Genomic DNA, 15,243 nt, shown 5'->3' on the forward strand with positions numbered 1-15,243 from the left:
AAATTATTCGTAAAAGAGAATAATACAGGCCCCTAGGAGTCCACCAAAAGGCCACGATCTCAAATCTCTACATTGCTCTTCTTAAGAACCACCATCTTCCTCATTAAGAAGGAAATAAATTTACCATAAATGTCTAGTATCACTGGACGTTCCTCGGAGAACAGCGTCTCTTGCTCTGAAGCATTAACGGTATGTCCATTTGCAAGGTTTCCCCCAATCTGGTTCTCGCAGTTGTTTCTCACTTCTGTTCTCTCGGACATATCTGTTGCCGTCCTTTTGAACGATATTTCTGTGAGAAATGTGTCCCAGGTACAAGCATGCCTCTCTTTGTATCATTCAGAGGTTTATGCTCCAAAGAACTTTCCCCGGTCAGTCTATTCAGTACAATCGGAAGGTTTTGTTTAGAGCCCCCCCCACTCCTCTTTTCTGTCTATGATTCCTTTCAAAAAACTGAACAAAGTTTAAGGCCAGAAGAGTTTTATTCAAGGTATAAGCTTTCGTGTGCAACCTCTTCAGACGCAATGGGTATCTGACGAAGTGTGTGTGTACGCAGAAGCTTATACCATGAATAAAACTTTGTTGTTGCTGGACTCAGACTTGGTTCTGCTGCTTCACACCAACACTCGTCCACCAGTTTGTTGTTGAGGGCAAACTAACTGATCACTTGGTCACATAAAGCAGTGTGACTTGGCATTTGGTCTGGATAGACATAAAAGGTAATAAAATTCCCCGCCAAGTGGTGTTTCTGCAAATCTAGATGAACTTACTACTATCACCAAGTATGGCAATATATCCACAGTATTCCAATGTATTTCTCTTTTAGGATAGTGTATCAGAATAATGCTTTTGTATTGACATACTCAAACAAGGGATATTGGCTGTTTATCTCATGACATATACTAAACCCATCTTCCACAATCTTTTAATGTATTTTTTCCTAATGGCAAACTAGAATGATGTATATAGTTATGTTGCATGTTAAAAGGTAAATTAGTTGGACAGGAAAAACTGGGAAAGAAATGCCTTCTTTTTGACCCAGGTTTATTTGCAATAGAATAATTAACAGGCATTCCCACATTCTGACATGTTCCTGTTTTATGGTTTCCCACGCTAATGCAACCCAGATCAAAGGTTTTCTGAATTTGTTAATTTTACTATTCTGCTATTGGATTTTAACTTTGTACCACCTGGCATTCCAAACCCCACCAGCTGTATGTGGCTCTGCTTACTGTACCTCATTCCTCGCCTGAAGAAGTGTGCATGCACACGAAAGCTTACGTTCTGAATAAAACTAAGTTGGTCTTAAAGGTGCAATCGGCTCCTATTTTGTTCTACTACTTCAGACCAACACAGCTGCCTGTTTGGATCTATCTAAGCGAATCTTAGTTGTAGTCCAACTAACCTGCAGGGTGAGGTTGCAGACTTTGGTGATTCTGGCTCGCCTGCAATTGCAATCAGGGAGGGTCAAATGGGGGTGGGGGGTGGGGACTAACAGTGCACAAGCACTGGAATCCTGGCTGGGGCCACAGGCTGTAATTATGAGTTATTTGGCTAATCCATATTTACAATGCAAACGTTCTCAAAAGAAAAGGCTGAGACTGCGGGAACTCTTTGCTCTGCCATGGCCTTTCTTCTCTCCCCCCTCCCAAGAAGCGCCTTTCTGATAGGCGGCCGGGGCTCCTCCTTTTTTATTGGGAGGGGCCGCCTGTTGGGGGGCGGGGCTGGAAGGGGGAGGGGCGCACGCTCCTCCCCCCTCCTCTTATTTGAACAGCACCAAAACAACAGAGTGCGCCTGCGCAGAATATTATCAACATAGTAAACGTTTGCGTTAAACTGCACCTTGGAGACGGGGCAAGTTTAGTTCTGGAAAAAAGGTTCCGTAATGCAAGCGCACTTTTTCAGATCAGTGAAATAGAATGTCCTCAACCATTGCATATAGGCAGAGAGAGGAAGGGGAGCTTAGCTGCCAGAAAGGGCCGATTAGAGGCAAGAAAGAGACGGAAACAAAACCCAAATGGGATACGGCCCGTCCATGCCTACAGGGAGCAGTAAATAATTTGTTGCGGAAAGACGGGGGTTGAGAGGGAAGGCGGAGCAGCGTCTCTGCGCCCCAGAGATCCCGGGCACCGTCCAGCGAAACTTGGGGAAGTCGGTCTGTTTCTTGGAGCCAGAAGCTCCGCTCCCTGGATCAGCACAGCAGGCGGCCAACCCAGGGTGCAGCAGCCCCGGGCCCGCTTCGGCTGCGCGTCATCCCCAGGGAGAGAAAGGGGCCGGCGCGGCAAGGGTCCTGCGGCAAAGGTCCCCCGGGCAGGGGGCGCGCCTTGCAAGTCACCCGCAGCCGGGCTCGGGGGAGAAGTGAGGCGGGGGGCTGGCTGGCCCAGAGGCTCCCGGAACCGCCCCCCTCCGCAAGAAGCAGCAGTCCGGCTGCCTGCCCCCCTCCTCCCCCGGGACCTTCTTTCTTCGCAGGCTCCGTTGGAGCACCCCTGGGTGGGAGGGGGTCCTGCAACGAACCTACCTGGGGGCTTGTGCGAGTCTCTCCCCCTTCCCCGCGGCCCCTCCTTTTCCTCTTCTCCGCTGCGCCCGTCGGCGGGGCTGAAAGGACCGCCAAGCGGGCTTCGTGTTGGTCTGGAGCAACACGAGCCTCGAGTCCAGCAGGGCCCTTTGAAGGCCCACCGCGCTTCCTTCTGCACGCCACGCGCCCCTTCTGCAGCCAGGGTGGAAGAGCAGGAGAGAGAGGGCCGCCGGGCGGGGTGGCAACAAGGACAGAAACAAAAACAGGAATTACCAGTCCGTGCATATAGGTCGAGGGAGAGCAGCAGCCAGTTAGCATGTAGATGTTTGGCAGATTCCAGAACCAATGGCGGGGGGGAGGTGGAGGCTCTGCAAGTGGCCAAGTCGAGGCGGCCAACGCTGAAAGGGTGGAGTCAAGAAGCTTGTGTGCAAGCAGGAGGATCTCCCTCTCCTCCACCCTGGCGCTTTATTGGCTTGGCACCGTGGCAAAAAGTGAAGGAAAAAAGCAGGCTGCGCTCCGAAGGCCCCCTGGAAGTTGCGGGGTCCTGCCTGGAAGACAGGGGGCAGTGCCCCCCCGCGGCTACAGGCCTGGGAGGATGGCAATCTGTGGGAGTCGGGAAGGGACCTCTAAAGAAGCTAGCCCCCCCCCTCCAACCAGTGTTCCCTCTAAGCTGAGCTGGAGTGAGCTCGCTCACAGATTTGGAGCCTCCAGCTCCCACCTTTTGGTCTTAGCTCGGGAAGGAGGAGCCCAGAGCGCCCTCACGGATGCAGCAGCTCACAGCTTGAATGCCGGCAGCTCCCAAAGGAGAATTTTCGCTCACAAGACTCTGCAGCTCAGAGGGGACGCTGCCCCCCCTCCCCCCAAAATCTCCGAGTCCGGCTGCGGGTGGCGGCTGCAGGAGGCTTGCTCTGGCTGCGGGTCTAAGGCCTCTCTCTCCCCAAGGGGCGCCCAGGCGATTTTCCTGGGCGGGGGTGGGAAGGGAGCGCCCGCTTGCAGCTAGTCGGCCGGGATCCGCTTGAGATCTCGCCGATTTAGGGCTTGAGAGGCGCGCGGAGCTTCGGGCAGCAAGAAACTGAAGGGGCCTCTGGATCGCACCCCGCCCCTTTCCCTCGCCAGGCCCCGCCCCAAACGGGAGGCCCGCCCCAAAAGGCGAGGTCTTACGGCCGAACACCCAGCCAGGACCCGCTTTGCTTGCGCGCTGTGAGAGCCACGGACCAAGTCACGCCAGGCCCTCCTGTCTTCCACCATCCCCGAAGTCTGCTCAGATTCGTGTTTGTTACATCAGGAACGCTGTCCAGCCATCTCCTCTTTTGCCGCCCCCTTCTTCTTTCGCCTTCTGTCTTTCCCAGCATCAGGGGCTTCTCCAGGGAGTGCTCCCTTCTCATTGGGTGGCCAAAGTATTTGAGCTTCAGCTTCAGCATCTGACCTTCCAGGGAACAGTCTGGGTTGATTTCCCTTAAGACTGACTGATTTGATCTTCTTGCAGTCCAAGGGACTCGCAAGAGTCTTCTCCAGCATCACAGCTCAAGAGCATCTATTCTTCTGCGCTCAGCCTTCCCCTTCTTCTTTTGCCTTCTGTCTTTCCCAGCATCAGGATCTTCTCCAGGGAGTGCTCCCTTCTCATTGGGTGGCCAAAGTCTTTCAGCTTCAGCATCTGACCTTCCAGGGAACAGTCTGGGTTGATTTCCCTTAGGACTGACTGATTGGATCTTCTTGCAGTCCAAGGGACTCTCAAGAGTCTTCTCCAGCACCACATCTCAAAAGCATCTATTCTTCTGCGCTCGCCCTCCTTATGGTCCAGCTCTCACAGCCATACATTAGTACTGGGAATACCATCGCTTTGACTATATAGACTTTTGTTGGCAGGGTGATGTCTCTACTTTTTATTATACTGCCCAGGTTCGCCATAGCTGTCCTCCCAAGGAGCAAACGTCTTTTAATGTCATGGCTACAGTCACCATCTGCAGTGATCTTGGATCCCAGAAATGTGAAGTCTGTCACTACTTCCATGTCTTCCCCTTCTATTTGCCAAGGTGTGATGGGGCCAGATGCCATGATCTTAGGTTTTTTTTATGCTGAGTTTCAGGCCTACTTTTGTGCTCTCCTCTTTCACCCTCAACAAGAGGTTCTTTAGGTCCTCATTTTCTGCCATTAGAGTGGTGTCATCTGCATATTTGAGGTTGTTGATGTTTTTCCTGGCAATCTTAATTCCGCCTTGTGCTTCTTCCAGGGCAGCATTCCGCATGATGCACTCTGCATATAAATTAAATAAGCAGGGTGACAATATACATCCTTGTCGAACTCCTTTCCTGTTCTAAACCAATCAATTGTTCCATATCCTGTTCTGACAGTTGCTTCTTGACCCTTACACAGGTTTCTCAGGAGACATGTGAGGTGGTCTGGTACTTGCCACAGTTTGTTGTGATCCACACAATCAAAGGCTTTAGCATAGCCAATGAAGCAGAAATAGACGTTTCTCTGATACTCCCGTGCTTTCTCCATAATCCATCGTATGTTGGCAATTTGATCTCTAGTTCCTCTACCTTTCCAAAACCCAGCTTGAACTTCTGGTAGTTCCCGATCGACATACTGCTGAAGCCTAGCTTGTAGGATCTTTAACATGACCTTGCTGGCATGTGAAATGAGTGCAATGGTGCGATAGTTTGAACATTTCTTGGCATTACCCTTCTTTGGGACTGGAATATAAACTGATCTTTTCCAGTCCTGTGGCCACTGTTGTGTTTTTCAAATTTGTTGACATAATGTGTGCATCACTTTAACAGCATCATCTTTTAGGACTTTGAATAGCTCAACTGGGATACCATCATCTCCGCTCACTTTGCTGTTAGTAATGCTTTCTAAAGCCCATTTGATTTCACTCTCCAGGATGTCTGGCTCAAGGTCATCGATTTCGCTGTCATGGTTGTCCAGGACATTGAGGTCCTTCTTGTATAATTCTTCTGAGTATTCTTGCCACCTCTTCCTGATCTCTTCTGCTTCTGTTAGGTCCCTACCATTTTTGTCCTTTATCATGGCCATCTTTGCACAAAACGTTCCTTTGATTTCTCCAGTTTTCTTTAAGAGATCTCTTGTCCTTCCCATTCTGTTGTTTTCCTCTATTGCTTTGCATTGTTCCTTCAGGAAAGCCTCCTTATCTCTCCTTGCTGTTCTCTGGAAATCCGCATTCAGTTGGATGAATCTTTCCTTTTCACCTTTGCCTTTTGCTTTCCTTCTTTCCTCAGCTATTTGTAAAGCCTCATCAGACAGCCACTTTGCTTTCTTGCATTTCTTTTTCTTTGGGATGGTGCTGATTGCTGCCTTCTGCACAATGTCACGAACCTCCGTCCATAGTTCTTCAGGCACTCTGTCTATCAACTCTAGTTCCTTAAACCTATTCTTCACCTCCACTGTATATTCATAAGGGATGTGATCAAGGTCAACCCTGAATGGCCTAATGGCTTCCCCAGTTTTCTTCAGTTTAAGCCTGAATTTTGCGATGAGTAGCTCATGATGAGCTCCAGGTCTTGTTTTTGCTGACTGTAAGGAGCTTCTCCATCTTTGACTGCAGAGTGTATAATCAGTCTGATTTCTGTGTTGCCCAACAGGTGATGTCCACTTGTAGAGTCACCTTTTAAGTTGTTGGAAGAGGGTGCTCGCTATGACCAGCTTGTTCTCTTGACAAAACTCTATTAGCCTTTGCCCGGCTTCATTTTGTTCTCCAAGGTCAAACTTTCAGTTGTTCCGGTCACCTTTTGACTTCCTACTTTGGCATTCCAGTCCCCTGTGATGAGGAGGACATCTTTTTTTGGTGTTAATTCTAGAAGGTGTTGTAGATCTTCACAGAACTGGTCCACTTCAGCCTCTTCTGCATCAGTGGTTGGGGCATAGACTTGTATTACTGTGATATTGAATGGTTTGCCTTGGATACGGACCGAGATCATTCTGTCATTTTTGAGATTGTATCCCATTACTGCCTTCCTCACTCTCTTGTTAACTATAAAGGCCACACCATTTCTTCTACTGGACTCTTGCCCACAATAACAGACGTAGTGATCCTCTGAGTTAAATTCACCCGTTCCCATCCATTTTAGTTCACTGACTCCCAAGATGTCGATGTTCAGTCTTGCCATCTCTTGTTTGACCACATCTAGCTTACCTTGATTCATAGATCTTACATTCCACATTCCAATGCAATATTGTTCTTTGCAGCATTGGACTGTTCTTTCACCATCAGACACATCCACAGCTGAGCGTTCTTTCGGCTTTGGCCCAGCCACTTCACTCTTTCTGTGGTTACTTGAACACTCTCCCCCAGTAGCATATTGGGCACCTTCTGACCTGAGGGACTTATCTTCCAGCGCCATATCTTTTAGCCTTTTGTTACTGTCCATGAGGTTTTCTTGGCAAGGATACTGGAGTGGTTTGCCATTTCCTTCTCCAGTGGATCACATTTAGTCTGGGTTCTCAGCTGTGGCCTGTCCATCTTGGCTGGCCCTGCATGGCATAGCCCACAGCCTCATTGAACTGCGCAAGCCCTCTCGCCACGACAAGGCTGTGACGAACCAGCCCGATTCTGCCTTCAGACCCGGTCCCGTCAACTCCCTATTGAGTCGCCAACTCCTGGAGGGAGCTATTTCTCCTCCGGCCACTTGGGCTCGCTGCCACCACCTGCTCAGTCTAGGGGTTCAGATTGAGAGGAACAGGACTCCCAATCCCCCTCTCCAGCTATGAGGCCAGGCCTCAAGGTCCTCTGCCACCCTGTACTTGGGTATCACAGAGACCACAGCACTTCTTTGGGGAACCCCTGGAGGATTGGCACCTTATCCAACTGCATGCCTTCCCCCTTCCCCGGGGCACCCTTCATAAAGCAGCGTGGTCTAAGCGGTTGGGGATCTATGTGGTACAGAGTCTGACTGCCAGCATTCACAACAGTAAAAATGTTTAATAAGAAGAGAAAGAAAAAAAATAAAAACAAAAACAGTTACATGTAAAAGTTTAGCACAGCACCTGAACAGCAACAAGAAGGACAAATAAAAGGTGGATTTAAATGCATCCTCTCGTCCCTGGTGTAAACTTGCCCTACCTTGTGAATTACTGCCTGGGGGCCACTCCGCCTCTTCCACAGGCAGGAGCCCACAGACTCTCAACCTCTCTCCTTGAGCGCCAGCTGAGAACTGGCCTTTTCCCGCCTAATTCAAATAAAAAAAACAAAAGAACTTCCTGCCCCTCTAGGAGGCTTTCCCTCTAGAGTTGCTGGTTTAACTCCAGAAGGGAGGAGGGAATGAGGGGAAGGCTAAAGAACTTCCTGCCCCTCTAGAAGGCTTTCCCCCTAGAGTTGATGGTTTAACTCCGGAAGGGAGGGGGGAGTGAAGGGAAGGCTAGGCCACACAGCCTGCCTAGTAGTTTCATGTTCCCCTCCAACCAAGCACCAACATTAACCAAGATGGCGTTTCTCCACAAAGGCAACAATCCATGAGAGGCAATTGTTAGCTGACTCTAACCCCCAATTTAGCAGGACCGGATCTACATGTTTTTTTGAGGGGGGGGGCAAAATTAAAAAATGATGCCCCCTCATGGGTCATTCTATCTTATGGTCCCATAGAATACAATGGACTCCATACCCAATTTGGTGCCCCCCTCTGTTGGTGCCTGGGGCAAGCACCCCCCTCTGCCCCCCCCCCCCCCCCTAGATCCGGCCCTGCAATTTAGGTAGGATTGCGCCAGATTTCTGGTGGCTGCCAGGAGAATTCCTGACAATTTTGTAAAGGAGGGACTTTGGAGTTGACTGCTTTTTATCCTTTTTGTATATTTTATAATTTTGCAAAGCTCCCTTTTCCAAATATTTTTATTCTATTGTAACAGCCATTCTTAAATGTTGCCTGAACTGAATCCCCAATATCCTTGAACGCTGGGAAACATCCTTCTGTGGCTGACAACCCGTGCAAGGAGGCAATAATGGGGTACAGAGGCCATGGTGGAGATTCAGCAAGCTGGATTTCAACTCGGTCCCCGATTGCTTTTCTGCTCGGAGTGAGTGGTAGAGCAGCAGTGTTGGGGGGGGGGGAGGTGTAAGAAGGGAGACTCGTGGTCTTGTTCTGTGTTCATATGAAACTAAAATATGCAGATGTGAATACTTTTGAGACGCTTGATGTCAGAGTGATATTATAATGTTGTCAGCTGCCCCGAGCCTGTCAGGGGAGGGCGAGATATAAATCTGATTAATGAATAAATAATGCATCGTGTCTGCATGCTGGTAAGAAGCGGCTCAACATAGAAGGATGCAACTCTTTTGTCTTGGAAGCTGTTCAGTATTAAGGCTGATTTTTTTTCAGATGGACAAAGTAGTCCTCTCCCCCCTGACCAAAGGAGGGAATGCCCCCCCCTCTTCTTGTCACAGGGAGGGGCCCCTGGGCAGGGGGAAGGGGGCTGGGTTGGGTGGAAAGTGACAAGAAGAAGAGATGCAGGGGTGGGTCGTGGTGTTGGTCTAAAGCAGCAGAACAAAGTTAAGAGTCCAGGAGCGTCTTTAGGGTCAAGAAAGTTTCATTCTGGGCGTGAGCGCCGCTTCCCCCCAACACACGCCTTTTGCAGCCCAGCCCCTTACCTCTACCCCAGATCTTTTGTGCTTGCTCACACCCTGGAGACAGGGAAGGCCTGGGGGTGGGACTAGTTGGCCGGGCTGCAAAACGTGGGTAGGAGAGTTTTCTCGGCTTCCGTTGCTCTGGGTATAAAAGGCCGAAGAGCAACGACCTGCCTGGAGCTGAAGAGCCGACCTGCCTGGAGCGAGGAGGATTCGCGTAGGTAAAGGAGGCGGCCGCGAGGCTGCCTTGCGCGGGACCAGCCTGGAAGCCGGTGGAGGAGCCGAGCAGGGGCGTAGCTAGGGCTTTGGGGGCCTTGGGCCCAAGATTTATGTGGGCCCCCCTATGTGTGTGCACGCTGCCAGAAACAGGATATGATGTCACTTCCGGTGATGTCACTTCCGCAAGATGGCCACCACTTGCGAGGGAGCCCTGCTGGAAACAGGAAGTGATGTAACTTCCCCAAAATGGCCACCACTTGTGTGGGGGGGGAAACAGGAAGTGGTGTCACTTTGGGGGCGGCACTATCTACTCTGCAATTTGCCACTGAATACAATTTCCTATTTCAATAACTTCAGATAGTGAATGGCTAAATGTATAATCATGCTGGCAGAGGTCATTTTGTAGAAAAATAGATGGTGGAGCTCATCCTGGGATTGTTATGCAGCTGCACCTACTATTCAATGGACAAGGTAGGTAGGGGGGGGGCGTCAGAAAGGTTCAGGAGCTGCACTCCTGTGAGCTCCTGCTGAATTCAAGGCCTGTTGGTATCTAGAAGTAGAGAAAGTGTGATTGCGTTCCTAAGCAGAGTTATATCATTAATAGCCTTTTAACTTTAATGCACTTTGAAAGGAGTGGCTGAAGAAAGCACTTTGTGCCAGAGAATTCTCTTCTACTCATGTTTCAATACAAAAGTGAACAAATAAGATACATTTTTCTTTCTTTCCTTTTTTAAATATTATTTTCTATGAATAACTTGGCAACCAAGAGATACAGAAAACTATTTTAAGCTAGGGTATTCTTGAATGCCAGGATATTCAAAATGACAGGTGAGATTGTGTTTAAAAATGAATCCAAAATCCTGTTACAAGATTTTGGGAACAGCAACAGATAACAAAGAGAGAAGCAACAGACTGTCAGAAGTAGCACCTGATGCCCACAGATTCTTCCCCATCAGTTCTAGCTAACTTATGTTGTTGTACATTTGCATCACAGACATGCTGTATGCACTTTGCACAGGTGGGAATGTTGTTATTAGGATAGAAAGGAGGAGGAGAGAGATGGGTTGGGGAAACAATGTAAAGTTCACCCTCTGATTACAGAGGCAGCCTAAGGTACAACATCCAGCTGCTGGTAGACATATACCTTGGTGCCAAGTACCTATCAGCCAGGCATCTTTTTAGGCTAAGATTCCAAGGAGGCTTTCACGGAAGTAAGTTGCATCGAAGTCAACGGGAGGGCCTCACTTGCAAGCAAAGGTGTTGAGAAAGACCCGAGAACGGAGCAAGTCTCCAGTCCGGACCTTAATGGTGCAATGCCCCCTCAGGTGTTTAACTGTCGCTCATGCGGGTTGGTTTCAACAAGCTGACATTATACGTCCTGGTGCCTACGCCTTTCTTTGCACTCATCTGTGCCTCTCCTGTGTGTTGCTGTCTTTCTAAGAAAGAAACGCCTTTTGGAAAAAGAGATTTTGCATGATCTAGAGCGAGGGTTCTCGGCTTGGCTTCGCGAACGAAGATTTAAGAAGGGTGCAATAGTCCACGTCTGCTGCAGGCTCGCTGATGGCTGACAAGACCAATGTGGGACAGGCAGGTCCGGCCACAGTGGCTGCAGGGAAAAGTCTGATTTGGGGTTGGTGCAGTGCAATTCTTAATCTCCTTTTGTCCTCAAGACCAGCTATGCGTGCGTTCTCAAAGGAAGAGACAGCCTGGTGGATGGTGTGCCTCCATGCTTTGTGATCTGAGGCTAGGTCAGACCACTGGTGATGGTTGATGCGACAGGTGCCAAGGGATTTCTTCAAGGAGTCCTTGTACCTCTTCTTTGGTGCCCCTCTATTTCGATGGCCGGTGGAGAGTTCGCCATACAGGGCAATCTTGGGAAGGCAGTGGTTTTCCATCCTAGAAATATGCCCTGCCCAGCGCAGCTGCGTCTTCAGCAGCAGTGCCTCAATGCTGGTAACCTCCGCCCGCTTGAGGACTTCAGTGTTGGTCACAAAGTCACTCCAGTGGATGTTGAGGATGGTGCGAAGGCAGCGCTGATGAAAGCGCTCGAGGAGTCGCAGGTGATGACGGTATAAAACCCACGATTCGGAGCCGTAGATGAGGGTTGTCATCACAACCGCTTTGTAAACATTGATCTTTGTGCCTTTTTTCAGATGCTTGTTGCTCCACACTCTTTTGTGCAGTCAGCCAAATGCACGGTTTGCCTTTGCCAGCCTGTTGTCAATCTCCTTGTCAATCTTGGCATCTGAGGAGATGATGCACCCCAGGTAGCTGAACTGCTGGACTGTCTTCAGAACTGATTCACCCACAGTGATGCAGGGAGGGTGATAATCTTCCTGGGGTGCAGGCTGGTGGAGAACTTCTGTCTTCTTCAGACTAACTTCTAGGCCGAATAGCTTGGCAGCCTCTGCAAAGCAGGACGTCATATGCTGCAGAGCTGATACCGAGTGGGAGACGAGTGCAGCATCATCAGCAAACAGTAGCTCTCGGATGAGTTTTTCCATTGTCTTGGAGTGGGCCTTTAGTCGCCTCAGGTTGAACAGGCTGCCATCGGTGCGATAGCGGATGTAGACACCATCGTCATCATCTAGATCTACTGCGGCTCTTTGAAGCATCATGCTAAAGAAGATCGTAAAGAGAGTTGGCGCGAGAACGCAGCCTTGCTTTACACCTGTGCCTATTGGGAAGGGCTCCGAGAGGTCGTTGCAGTGTCTGACTTGGCCTCGCTGGTCTTCGTGTAGCTGGATGATCATGCTGAGGAACCTTGGGGGACATCCTAAACGTTCCAAGATTTGCCACAGGCCTTTCCTGCTAACGGTATCGAAGGCTTTGGTAAGGTCGACAAAAGTCACATACAGAGCCTTGTTCTGTTCCCTGCATTTCTCTTGGAGCTGCCTGAGAACAAATACCATGTCGGTGGTGCTCCTGTTAGCTCTGAAGCCGCACTGGCTCTCTGGGAGGAGTTCTTCTGCAATGGTGGGCACCAGTCTGTTCAGGAGTATTCTGGCAAGGATTTTGCCTGCGATGGAGAGCAGGGTTATCCCCCGGTAGTTGGAGCAGTCTGACTTTCCCCCTTTGTTCTTGTATAGGGTGATGATGATTGCATCGCGAAAGTCCTGTGGTAATTTGCCTTGTTCCCAGCAGGTGACAAGTACTTTGTGAAGTGAGCTATGTAGTACTGTGCCCCCATGCTTCCAGTTCTCTGGTGGAATTCCATCAACTCCCGCTGCCTTGCCACTTTTCAGTTGCTTGATGGCTTTAACAGTCTCTTCTAGGGTGGAGATCTCATCCAACTCTGTTTTCACTGGTTGAAGTGGGGTGAGGTGGATTGCTGAATCTTGAACTACGCGGTTGGCACTGAAGAGAACCTGAAAATACTCCGACCACCGGTTCAGTATGGATGCCTTGTCTGTGAGGAGCACTTGGCCGTCTGCACTACGCAGGGGACTCTGAGCCTGATATGATGGACCATATACTGCCTTCAGGGCTTCGTAGAACCCTCTTAAATCACCAGTGTCTGCACACAGCTGGGTTCTCTCTGCAAGCTTGGTCCACCAATCGTTCTGAATGTCTCGAAGCTTGCGCTGGAGGTTGCTACATGCAGTGCGAAAGGTTGCTTTTTTCCCAGGACAGGAGGGCTGAGCAAGATGTGCTTGGTAGGCAGATCTCTTTTTCGCCAGTAAATCTTGGATCTCTTGATTGTTCTCATCAAACCAGTCCTTGTTCTTCCTTGTGGAGAACCCGAGGACTTCTTCAGAGATCTGCAGGATGGTAGTTTTTAGGTGTTCCCAGAGTGCTTCTGGAGAAGGGTCTGTGGGGCAACTGGGGTCCTCAATTCTTGACTGGAGTTTTGCCTGGAAGGCAGCTTTAACTTCGGCTGACTGGAGACTGCCAACCTGAAACTTCCTCCGAGGGATACCTCCTCTCCTGGGTGTGGGTTTAAAGTGAAGACGGAGATTGCAGCGTACAAGACGATGATCCGTATGACATTCTGCACTGGGCATTACTCGGGTGTGTAAGACATCTCGAAGGTCTCTCTGGCGCACCAGAATGTAGTCGATAAGGTGCCAGTGCTTGGACCGTGGGTGCATCCAGGTTGTCTTCAGACTGTTCTTCTGCTGGAAGATAGTGTTGGTGAAGGTGAGCTGGTGCTCCCTGCAGAATTCTAGCAGGAGGTGCCCGTTGTCATTGCAGTTGCCAATGCCGTGTTTGCCAAGTACTCCTTTCCAGGCTTCCGAGTCTTTACCTACTCTGGCATTGAAGTCGCCAAGGATGATCACCTTGTCCTCTGTAGGGGTCTTCCGTACGAGGTTGCGTAGATCAGCATAGAACTTGTTCTTTTCTGCAGGATCTGCTTGAAGGGTTGGGGCATACACACTGAAGAGTGTTGCATGCTGCTTGTTTTGAAGTGGGAGGCGCATGGACATGATGTGATCAGAGTGACCTGTTGGCAGGTTTTCAAGTTTGGAGGCAATGGAGTTCCTGACCATGAAGCCAACGCCAGAAAGGCGGCTCTCAGCCTTTGACTTACCTGACCAGTAGAGGGTATAGCCAGCACCGTGTTCTTGAAGACTACCTTCCTCAGGGAAACGGACCTCACTGAGAGCTGCTATGTCGATATTCAACCTGAGAAGTTCGTGGGCAACTAGAGCAGAGCGTCGTTCAGGACGACCACTGTCTACTGTGTCAAGCATGGTTCTGATGTTCCAACACGCAAGCTTTAGTCTTTGCACACTTTGTGAGGCAGGTGCATGCCTTTTCTTTGTTGTTATTTTTCGACCGCAAGTAAGGATGCCCGTTGACCGCGGCTAGCCAACTGGGGGGGAGGAGACGAGCTTTGTTTAGGCCACCTTTTCTAGGCCCCTCTCCGTGTGGAGCAAGCAGTGCTGTCCCTAGATAAGGCTGCTTGGTCATTCAGGGTGCTGCCGAAAAATGCTTTCGTCTCCGGGTTAGCATCAGGCGACCAATACCCTGAACCGCCTACATGCAGGATCGGGACTGCGGCTTCCAGTGGTACCTTCCACCTGCCGTTTCGCCCCTTGCCCATCGCTGCAGGACTTGATGTGTTGTGGGTTGTGTATGTGGATATGCCCTTCAGGCCTGCGCAGAGGAATTTTTTAGGTGAAGCGCAGTGTGCGCGGTACTGGCTCCACCCTTTCACCTGGGGGTCATCTGCTATGGCCCAGTAAGCCGGGACGCCGGCAGCGAGTCCTCCAGGTGGTAGGTGTTACATTAATGAGCTGTATCTGCCTGGGTTTGATGTTAGAGTTTTCCTTCTCTTAGGCTGGTGAGGTTGGTGGGCCCAGCCTGCCCATCCGGTTATACCGCCGGACAATTCGGTTGCACCATGACGTACGAAACTCTGTGAAAAACGGGGGGGGGACCAGCGAGAAGGTGTTGCTACGGATGCAGTAATGCAGGAGAGGCCATTGCAGTGACCATCTGCCAGGCATAGCCAAACAGTGATCACGCGGCGTTCACTACACCGGGAGAGGAGAGGCTATGTATTGCGCATACACTTTCCCTGGGGGGGTAGGATACCCAAAGGGAGCCCACCCCCCCAGAGCGAGGGTTACTATCCTTGAAAAACAGGGGTTTAAACTATCGTGATGGTTTCCCGTAAAGTAGGACGCGGGTAACCCTCTTCGATCATACACGAGCCAAGTGGGGGAAATCGACAAGCCTCCGAAGGGGCAGAAATTGACACCCTAGATGGCACCCACGCCCAGTCTTTTTAATCACACACACGCATGCACAAGTCTAGACAGATCCAGAAGGAGGAGCGGTTCCCTGTACTTTACATAGCCCTATACAAAGAAAAAATCCCTCCCTCCCTCCCAGCTCCAGTCTCCTCTCTCCTCTCATTTGCCCAGGCCGGCTCCGCAGCGAGATGCCAGGGATCTGGAGATGCGCTGGCTTGGGCACCATTGGCTCA

The sequence above is a fragment of the Heteronotia binoei genome, chromosome 18 (genome assembly GCF_032191835.1).
Source record: "Heteronotia binoei isolate CCM8104 ecotype False Entrance Well chromosome 18, APGP_CSIRO_Hbin_v1, whole genome shotgun sequence".
Classification (NCBI taxonomy): domain Eukaryota; kingdom Metazoa; phylum Chordata; class Lepidosauria; order Squamata; family Gekkonidae; genus Heteronotia; species Heteronotia binoei.